Genomic DNA, 11,128 nt, shown 5'->3' on the forward strand with positions numbered 1-11,128 from the left:
GGCAATTCATAGTTACTATTAGAAGTCAATCAATATTATGGAATAATATAATATTATGCTCTATTTTCTTAGTTGAAATGAGAATTATAGAAAAAGGGCCAGTAGTTATATAATTTGAACATCATCAAAAGTACTATCCACAATAAAGTCACACCTAATATAATTTAATAGACATAAAAACGATAATGGTTTGAAAAATTATCAGGCAGATTTTGTGATCATGCTCTTTAACATGTAAAACTGTCATAAAATTGGTTATATGGAGTCGTTATTTTTATATTCTAACAGACTATTATATATTTAGATTCTGTTGTATTATCAATTTTGCTGAAAATTAATCTAATTTATTGAGTGTTTCTTACTTCATTACCTTGACTGATAATGAGTAGAAGCAACACATTTTAATATGAAGGACAATTTTTTTGTTTGTTTTTGTTTTTCGAGACAGGGTTTCTCTGTGGCTTTGGAGCCTGTCCTGGAACTAGCTCTGTAGACCAGGCTGATCTCGAACTCACAGAGATCCGCCTGCCTCTGCCTCCCAAGTGCTGGGATTAAAGGCATGCGCCACCACCGCCCGGCCCAATTTCAAATTTTAAAACATATATGCCAAAAGACATTTATAACTATACTCATCAAATTAATTCAGATCAAGACTTTTTTCTTCTGGATTCTAAAAATGTGAATTCAGATATTCAATTCTATTATGACATTCTTTTAGTCTAGATACCAGATATCGATAGATATATATCAAATATATAATAGATCTGACTCTGAATATAGCATATTTGTAAAAATAATAAAAATTTTCTCTAATAAAATCATTTTAATCTGCAGGTAATAATCATTTCTAATAATGCTACTATTTTTTATCAATTAATTTTACTGGTTTTGTTGCACTATACATTTTTCTCTTCTCCAACCCCTTCCTTCCCTCCCTCCTCTCTCCTCTATATTAAGATAACTTTCTGCTTTCCCAAGGGTAATGCTATTACTTTTATAATTTACATATATAAACATAAACTGGAGGGTATATTTCCTAATGCATATCACTTTTAGATAAAATACATTTTGGGAGAACATTAATGTATACAGACATGACTATTGAAATAAAACTATTTCAAAGCTTACATCTGCATTTCATAGCTTGGAAAACATTTTTTAAATTTGTTATTATTGGGTAACTTCAGGGCATTTTTTGTATGTATGCAGTGTATTTTGAGTATAGTCCCTCAAATATATACTGCCACCTTACCGTTTCAGGGTCCTCCCCTTCTAGTGCTTCCAAATAACTTCACTTCTACTTTCATGCTAACATCTACCCATATAAGTGCTTTTCTGAAACATATTATTTTATCCAAATTTATCAGAGTAATTTGTAAGGAAATAAAAATACTCATTTGAAGTATACATTTGAAGTCTGACTTCCAAAATTTGTCTATAAGTTTATAATCACCATGTTTTCAAGATAATTAAATAGCCCTGTATTTCTATTTATTTCAACCACAATGACCACAGATTTATGAGAAATTTACATATGTTTTGTTTGTGTATGTGTGTTTGTGTGTGTGTGTGTGTGTGTGTGTGTGTGTGTGTTAGGAGGAATTAACTCACACAAAAATTAGTGGAGAAACACTTTTAAAGTTTATTGCAAATACCTTTTAATATCAGAAAAGTCACCTGAAAACATACATACAAGTTACATTATACAGATTGGATAGATTACATTTAGGAATATGTATTACTTTTACATTTATGCATGCTATAGCAATTCAAGAAAAGGGGTCATGCATGTGAAGGGGATATATGTGAAAACAGCTATATGGAAGAATTTGGAGGTAGGAAAGGAAAGTGATTAAATGTTATTACTATAGTATCAAAAAAAGAAAAAAGTTAAAAATATTGTTCATAAAATGAACTCTGAGTAGGAGCATAAGGGAAGTGTAATCAAAATTAAAGTGTTTGAAAAACCCATATGGAAACCTCTCATTTCATAAGCATATTAAAATATAATATGTAAAAGAGTTTGGTTCAAAACTTGCCTAGTGACTCTGTGCTGTAGAAAGCTCATGACCTTGAGGGTATGTGGCTTAATCACCTTCCAAAGATGCCTTATTCCCAAGATGAACCACAGCATATAGCATTCATTATTGGATTACTTCCAAAGGCCATGAGGACCCTGGAGAGAATGGTTTAGAAAAATATCTGATAAAGACTCAAGAAGAAATAGGCATAGAAGCAAGTCATTTGATTTAATTAAGAGGTTCAGATTGGGGCTCAGTTGTGGTGACATGAAAAAGCCTAAAACCATCATTTATTAGTTGGAAGAGTTGAAAGACTATGAGGTACCGATCTATATCTCCTCAGAGCATCAAGCACATCTGGCTAGGGTTGGATGAGGCCTGCTATTTGTTCAGTTCAAGTGGATGAGGGCACTGCTTCAAGAGGACACATTTCTCTGCCCTACACCCTCCTGAGCCAAACACATAGTATGCTAATCTTTCACAGTATCCTCAAGGGTCTTGAGATGAACCCGTCCTTCCATTCAGGGAAAGGATAGTTGATCTTTGGTTTGTTACAGTCAAGACCAAATAGGATGGTGAAATTAAAATTAGCTTAGGACTCAGGTGAGAGCACATAAGCCCTGGATTCAATCTCTAGCATAGAATACAATCACTTTAAACAGAAAATCGTAAGTGAAAATTTTAGCTTAAAAAAACATCAAAAAGGGTAAAAGTTTGAAAATACCAGCCCCATTATGTATATCTTTGTACTCTACAAATAAACATTAAGCAGCTTAAAGATGATAGATAGATAGATAGATAGATAGATAGATAGATGATAGATAGAAGATAGATAGATAGATAGATAGATAGATAGATAGATAGAAGATAGATAGATAGATGTATGGATGGATATATGAGAGATAGGTAGATAAAGCAAGCCAAAACTGTTGAACAAAGATAATGTCAAAGGGTGGTTAATGCTTCTCTAAGAAGCAAAATGTTAGTAATCCTAACCCTAGTACTAGGTGTGGGACATTTTCCTACATGTTTCTATATTTATGCTGATTTGAAAAGGTAATAATATATAGGAACGTTTGATGAGTGAATAAATTAATTTTTTTTTACTTTTTCTATGATTATCTAAAACATTAAAAAGGCATTATTTTTAATATTATTCTTGTAAAATTGCCTTGACTCATTAGAAATGAACAATTTAAGAAAAGGTGTTTTCAAAAAATGTGCATGTATACCTATCAATCATATTAAATTATTTTCATAGAATTTTTCTTTATTAATTCATTTTTAGGCTACCTGTGTGTGTGCTTGTCTATATATGTAAAACCTATGTGTAGGATATTGAAGAGGCCAGAAAAGGGCACTGGGTATTATCAGACTAGAGTAGCAGACCGTTGTTAGCCCTCATGTTGGTGCTAGAAATAGAACCAGGTGCTCTGCTCTTAATTGTTGTGTTACCTCTTCAGCTCATCAAATTTTTATTTGCCACAGACATTAAAGATTGTTACAAATAAAAAGCCAATAACAAATTATTAAGTTAAATGTCATTTTGAATTTAACAATCCAGTGTATAGACTCTTATTTAATAATTCTCTTATTTGCAAAAATACTCAAGTGTTTCAATGCAATTTGTATTATGAATTTTATTTGAAGGTCTTGCAAGATTAAAGTTAAGGGAAATTTTAATAATAACCAGTGCAAATAAAATGACGAGACAAATAATGGGTAGTTTACCATATTTTAATATAGGTTTAGTGAACTATTTCTGATCTTTTTCTCAGATAAAAGGGCTAATCTCAACATGTTAATTGATATTTATAGTCCCAGCACTTTGGAAGCTGATGCAGCAGGATTATTGCAAGTTGGAGTGAAGCCTAAGATATAGAATGTGATTCTGTGTTAAAGAATATTCCCCAATTCAGCTTACAACTAGTCTGAGCTTGCCACAAAAGCTAATGACATGAGTTGGAATCCTGAGACACAGTAGAAAGCGAAGTGACTCCCAACAGCTGTCCTCTGACATTCTCATATATATATTGAGATGTATACCTGCATAACCGCACACACACACACACACACACACACACACACAAATGTGATTTTTTTATTTTTTATTATTTAAAAAGATGTTTAAATTTAAATATATTTTGATCATAGTCTTTCCCTTCTCCAAGTTAGTCCAGATCCTCTTGTTCTCCCTACCCACAGAACTTCAATAGTGACAAGAGATGACCAGTTGAGACTCACTCTCCCCTACTACTTTGAGTTTCATTTAGATCACCTTCATATATATGTGTGTGTGTGTGTGTGTGTGTGTGTGTGTATATATATATATATGGAGGTATCTGCTATATTAGGTTTCAAAACTACCCCTCAGTTGTTACTTAATTTTATCTCTCTCATATTCCTTCCAACTATCACTTCTACCTTTCTGATTCCTATTTGATCCCCCAATTTCAGATCCCCATTTATTCTTAAATATCTATTCTATTTCCCTTTCCTAATAAAATCTACTTATTCACTCTAGCCCCTTAATCTATCCCTACCTTCTATTCTATGGGTTATAGCATGGTTAAGACTGAATTAAAATCTAATATCCACATAAAAGTGAGTACATACCATATTTGTCTTTCTGGGTCAAAGGTAATCTCACAGAGGACAACTTTTTTCTATTTCCATCCATTTGATACAAATTTTATGATGCCATTTTTAATGGCTGAGAAATACTCCTTTATGTAATGGTACCACTTTTTCTTTATCCATTCTTGTGATGAGGGACATCTAAATTGTTTCCAAATTCTGCCTATGATAAAGAGAGCAACAATGAATATGTTTTCTCAAGTGTCTCTGTGTTATAATAAAGCAACTTCTGGGCATATGCCCAAGAGTGGTATAACTGGATCATGAGGAATATCAATTCTCATCTTTCTAAGGAACCACCACACTGATTTGTATCGTGGTTCTACAAATTTTCATGCCCAATAATAATATATGAATGCTGCTTTTGTTCCATATCCTTGCCAGGAAGAATTATCACATATATAATTATCTTAGTAATTCTAAAAGATGTAATATGGAATCTCAAAGTAGTTCTGATTTGCATTTCCATGATGACTAAGGATTTTTAATATTTCTTCAGATTGTGGCATTTTTGTTTTGCTACCTAGTTTCCTGAAATCTTTGTATATTTTGTATATAAGCACTCTATCAGATCTGTAGCTGGTAAAAATATTTACCTATTCTTTAGGCTGCCAATGTTTGAATAACAATGTCCTGTGCCAGGCAGAGGTTTTGCAGTTTTATAAGCTGCCATTGATTAATTATAGATCTTAGTCTCTGTGCTAATGGTGGTTTGTTAAGAAAGTCTTCTCCTGTGTCAATGAGTTCAAGACTATTTTTCACTTTCTGCGTATCTTGTTTTATGTTGGGGTTTTTGATCTAATTGGACTTGAATTTAATGCAGATCAATAGATATGAATTCTTCTATATACAAATATCCAGCTGGTTTTAGTTATCTTGACTTTTTGTATTTCCACATGAATCTGAAGATTATCCTTTCAATGACTAAATAAATTGCATTCAAATTTTGATGGAGATTGCATTGAATATGTAGATTGTTTTTGGTAGAATGGCCATTTTTACTGTGTTAATCCTTTTGATCCATGAGCATATGGAAGATCTTCTTATCTTCTGATGTTTTCTTCAATTTCTTTCTTCGGTTACATGAAGTTTTTAACTTACAAGTCTTTAACTTGCTTTGGTAGACATACCCCTAAAATATTTTATAGTATTTGAGTCTATTTTGAATGGTGTTGCTTCCCTGACTTCTTTCTCAGACAATTTGTCATTTGCATATAGAAAAAGTACTGATTTTTGTGAGTTAGTTTTGTATACAAATACTTTGCTGAATGTGTGATACTAAAAATTTTAAATGCATGCAAGTCTCCAACATTTTTTCTGAGAAACAAATAAAGTAGAAGAATGACCATAACAGAATATGTAGGAAATTATGGTTAAAGTGGGATTGTGGGGTTTTTGCTATATGATATGGGTATTCTTAAAAATGGAATATTATAGTCTTTTAGTAGTATAGATTTTATATACTATCTCTATCTTCAGATTATTTAATATTTGCTTTTAATACTTATGTGCTCTGATACTAAGTACACGTATATATTTACAAATTTGTCTTCTAGATGAAGAGCTCTCTAACATGATATAGTGACATAGTTTCCATTTACAGATTTAAATGTGTATTTGATAGGAAATGTAATTATGTTTAATTTCTTTGAATGCCACTTGTATGGATTTTTTATTTTATTCACTTTCAGTCCATGTACCCTTTTAAAAATGACACATCTCTTGTAGATTGCATTAACTTAGCCAGGTTTTATGGTTTTTATCCATATATTCATTCTGCATCTTTTATTTTTAATGTATATGCATGTGTGAAGTCTCTCGTTAAGTCCAGAGCTCACTGATGCACAATCATTTCTCTAGCCAACTTTACCCACAAACCTCTTGTCTATGACTACTGAGTACTGGGATTATAGGTGAGTATCAGGCCTGCCCAACTTTTACATGAGTTGAAAGTTTGCGTGTGCATGTGAGCACATGTGTGTGTGTTTAAAGTCACATACTTGCAATCATACACAGAGAGATTACATTAAATACAAAGTGATGAAAATCAAATAAGATGTGTAGTAGAATTAAATTAATGATATAAGTGTCTTTGGGTATTTCACTTATAAAAGATGACATAGTTAAGAAAAATGTCATTGGATTATATATAAATATATTTTATTTTTACACTATCCTGTGAACTTGCACTTACTAAAAAGCAAAAGTTCAAAATATAAGATTTATCGAACTTGGGATTTTGACCAGTGAATCATTGTTTGATTTGTCTTAGCATTAAGGAATTTCTAGTTCTATAAATACTTTTTCCATTATAAAGTTAAAATAGTTATATTTAAACATGTTTCATTATCATTGCACATGAACATTTTAAAATTGTTTCATCTTAGACTATCAGCAAAGATGCTTTCAGCAAATCTCATGTGTCAACGTATTATTTTCACCTAAAACTTCTTTTTGTGTTAATTAAATTTATTCATTTATTTTACATCCTGACTGTAGTTTCCCCTTCCTCCTCTCCTTTCATCCCCTTCCCTTCCTTCCCTCTGCCTCACCAAAATCGCTTTTCCTCTGTTTTTTATTTAGAAAGGTTCACTCCTCCCATGGATATCAACAAAGCATGGAATATCAATTGAGGTAGACTGAAACTTCTCCCCCTGTATTAAGGCTAGAAAAGGCAACCCAGTGGGAGCAATAGGTTCCCAAGAGCCAGAAAAATGCATTAGAAACAGAACTTGTTCCCATTGCTTTGAATCCCACAAGTAGAGAAAGCTACAAACGTCTCACATATATGCAGAGGGCCTAGGTCAATCCCATGCAGTCTCCCTGGTTGGCAGCTCAGCCTCTGTGAACTCCTATGAGCCCAGTATAGTTATTTCTATGAATTTTTATGATATCCTTGACCCCCTGGCTCCTATAATTCTTCCTCCCTCTCCTCGGAAAGGTTTCATGTGCTTGGCATGATGTTTGGTTATGGGTTTGTGCATCTGTTTCGAGGTTACATGAAGGCTCTCTGATGAAAATTGCAGTAGTTACCAATCTAACCTCTTTGTGCCCATGTATTATAGCACGGTTATCCCTTGCTTAACAATTAATATCCACTTATGAGTACTTTCTGTGTCTAGGTTATCTCACTTAACATGATTTTTTCCTACTTCCATCCATTTGACTTCAAATGTTTTTATGCCATTGTTTTTAACAGTTGAGTAATACTCAAATTTACTTTATCCATTCTTCAGTTAAGGCTGTCTCCAGGTTCTGGCTATTATGAATAAAGTTGCTATGAACATAGCTTAGCAAGTGTCCATGTGCTGTAACAGAGCATCCTTTGGATATATACATAAAAGTTCACCTCAAACTTCTAAATTTATTACCACTGATTTAGTTTCCAATCAACAGAGAAAAATAAGGCATATTTTCTTAAAATCTCTTAAGTAAATAAATGTTAATATTCCCTATATTGTAAGTAAAAGCTAATTTTTATTTGAAAATATATATTTAATGATACTTAATGTCTTTAACTGAAAGCATGTCTTTATTTTGTTACACACAACTAAAGTGACACAATCCCTTTTTCTTTTTAATTATGTTTTTATTGAGAGTAAAATTACATTTCTCCCTTCCCTTTCGCCCCTCCAAACCTTCCTATATATACCCTTCTTCTTTCACCTTAAAAGTCATACTCCTTTTCTATTAATTACTATTGTAATATTGTAACATATATACATACACATATATATATATATATATATGTACACACACACACATATATATATATATACACACAAAATGCATTTTTGGGCTGGAGAGATGGCTCAGTGGTTAAGAGCACTGACTGCTCTTCCAGAGGTCCCGGGTTCGATTCCCAGCACCCACATGGCAGCTCACAACTGTCTGAAAATGCAGTTCCATGAGATCTGACACCTTCACACCAACAAACAAAATAAAGTTAAGTAAATAAATAAATAAATAAATGCATTTTCTTTCTAGTTCACAAAAGCACTTTCTGAGGCAAAAAGAAATCTGACTGAAAGAATTGTGTTCTGATTTTTCTGCAGACTTTACAGCAGGTAAGGGAAAAAAAAACCAATCAGGGTGAGGTAATAATGAAACTCAGCTCAGCCTAATTTTATTTTGACCAGCACTAAACCAGCACTTCTGGAGTCTGGCCTAGACCACTTTCCTTTAGCCATATTTAGGCAAAGCACAATTTTGGGGAAAAAAAGTATTCAGGTAGCAATTAACTCATTCCTGAGTTAAACAAATCTTAAAACACATCTATATTGAAGTTCTTAGCAAAGTACATATTACTTTATCCATATGATGATTTCTCGTTTACTTAAAAAAAACAATGCTTAAGATTAGGACCTAGTGAGAATGACTGGGGTAAACAAAATGTCTGTGAGTGTCAGAATTGTCCTGCTCCTAAGATGATGTAGAAGTCACTTAGGCTGTTGTAAAGCAAAAATGTCATCACTCATAAGAATGGATTTTCTGGTCTAAAAGCAATGCTCAAGATCTAGGGGGAAAGTTCTGATATAAGTAAAAACAAAAACTCTGGGAGTTATGGGCAAAACCTTTCTCATCAGACAGCAAGGTCACCAGGTTGCAAACTACAACATTCCTGGAATTCCAGGAAAAGCAGCTATACACCTCATTTCATTGGTGAGATAAGTGATGTGCTTAACTTTCCTGACTTATCCTGTGCCTATATCTGAGTGCACAAGGTCCTTTGTCCCCTACAGGATTGAGGTTCCAAATACTCAAGATTCAACTGTTAGTTGTACTCTTTGACTATAGATCTTGCTTCTTGTTAGTCAGCAAATGATATTCTGGTTAAATATTCCCTTCATGGGTAAGAAAAAAGACAAACTGAAAGAAATCACTAATCTACTGACATGGATCATCTGTACCCACATCAGCTAACAAACTGTTACTGTCTTGTATACAAGGTTCTGTCCAGTGCCCACAGAAAGGCCACAATGTACCTGTGAGGACAAATAAGAAGTCAGGAAGAACATGCAATTTTTTGAGGAAAAGTAGACATCTACAAGCTTCAAACATCTGCACAAAATATATAATCCTTGTGTATTGCATAGCTCACTGTGGCACAGATCCTTCAGTTCTTGTAGTTAAGTAAAGTAGTCATGTCCTCTTGTTTAGCTTGACATGAAAGACCTTAAATTTCTCAGATACGTGTTTTGGTGTCACAGACTTGGTGATCACCACCAACTACCCATGGATAAGGAACCTGATTAGCACATGATCAGTAGTTTTATTGTGTTTGGTTACAATTTCCTCAATACTGGGATATTCCATGATAGAAAGATTGTCAGCCTTGGCCCAGGAACTAACAAAGAAGAGAAGAGATTTTAGGCAATCACCACAATGTTTTAGGCATGGCAGTGCTTGATCATCTTCTCCTGAGATAGGTATGGGTGGTACTTGATCTTGCTAACTGTGGGCTTATATTTGAAGCTGATTTGTTTATGATATTCTTAGTTGAAGTTAAAGACATGAACTTCTTTAACCAGACCATCATCGACTAACTGCCCCATGACCATCCCAAGTGTCCACAAAATACATGCCATAGTTAGGATTTCTATTGCTATGAAGAGACACCATTACCATGGCAATTTTTTAAAAAGAAAAGCATTTAATTGAAGTGGCAATTTACAGTTTCAGAGGTTTAGTCTATTATCATCGTGGCAGAGAACACAGTGGTGTTAAAGCAGACATGGTGCTAGGTACAGCTTGGTCAAATAGCAACAGGAAATAGACTCTGTTGAGGGAAGTGTGAGCAAGAGAGACCTCAATCCTGGCCCCCATAGCAACACACTTCCTCCAACAAGGCCACACCCACTCCAACAATGCTACACCTCCTAATATTACCACTTAATTTGGGGTCTCTTTCTTTTCAAACCACTGCACTCAGTGTCACTGTGAAGCATGTAGTCTGATACACCCAGTAGGAAATAGGTTTAAGTCTGAAGGCTGTTGAGCAGTGAATATGTTAGAGACCCAAGTAATCCAGCTTCAGGTTACTAGATATGTTCTAGTACTCTCTTTCATTGTGCCTTTGTTGTAGAATGTACACCATTATTTCAGAGATAAACTAGCCAGGCACCGGGAACACAGACTGTTGCTCCTCTTTCTACAGAGTGGCACCAAATGTGGTAATTAAATACACTTAAAAACCTGAGAGGGTTTTTAAAAAAGGGAAAGAGAGTTTAACACAGCTTTTTGCTGTTTGCTAAGACATGGCATAGAGAGATTTCCTGTTTCAACAATAGCGGCAGGGGAAAAAAAGCCATGCTATTTTAAAATGCAGCTTCCTGGGCTGTGCTGCCAGTACAAACTCTGGCTATAAAGAATTTCAATCATTATTATGTGACTGGATGTTTGTGTGTCCATTTGGATGAGAAGAAAGTACTCTGAGACCATGCGAATGGCTCAGTGCTTCCTGGCTGCAC

At 34.0% G+C, this 11,128-nt stretch overlaps 1 pseudogene; it reads left to right on the forward strand.

Moving 5' to 3' along the window:
- Nucleotides 1-2,066: 2,066 nt before the first annotated feature.
- Nucleotides 2,067-2,474, forward strand: LOC121441550 (annotated as a pseudogene).
- Nucleotides 2,475-11,128: the final 8,654 nt, after the last annotated feature.

This window comes from Microtus oregoni, unplaced genomic scaffold, assembly GCF_018167655.1.
Source record: "Microtus oregoni isolate MIOR12 unplaced genomic scaffold, Mior012 000079F_003, whole genome shotgun sequence".
Taxonomy (NCBI): domain Eukaryota; kingdom Metazoa; phylum Chordata; class Mammalia; order Rodentia; family Cricetidae; genus Microtus; species Microtus oregoni.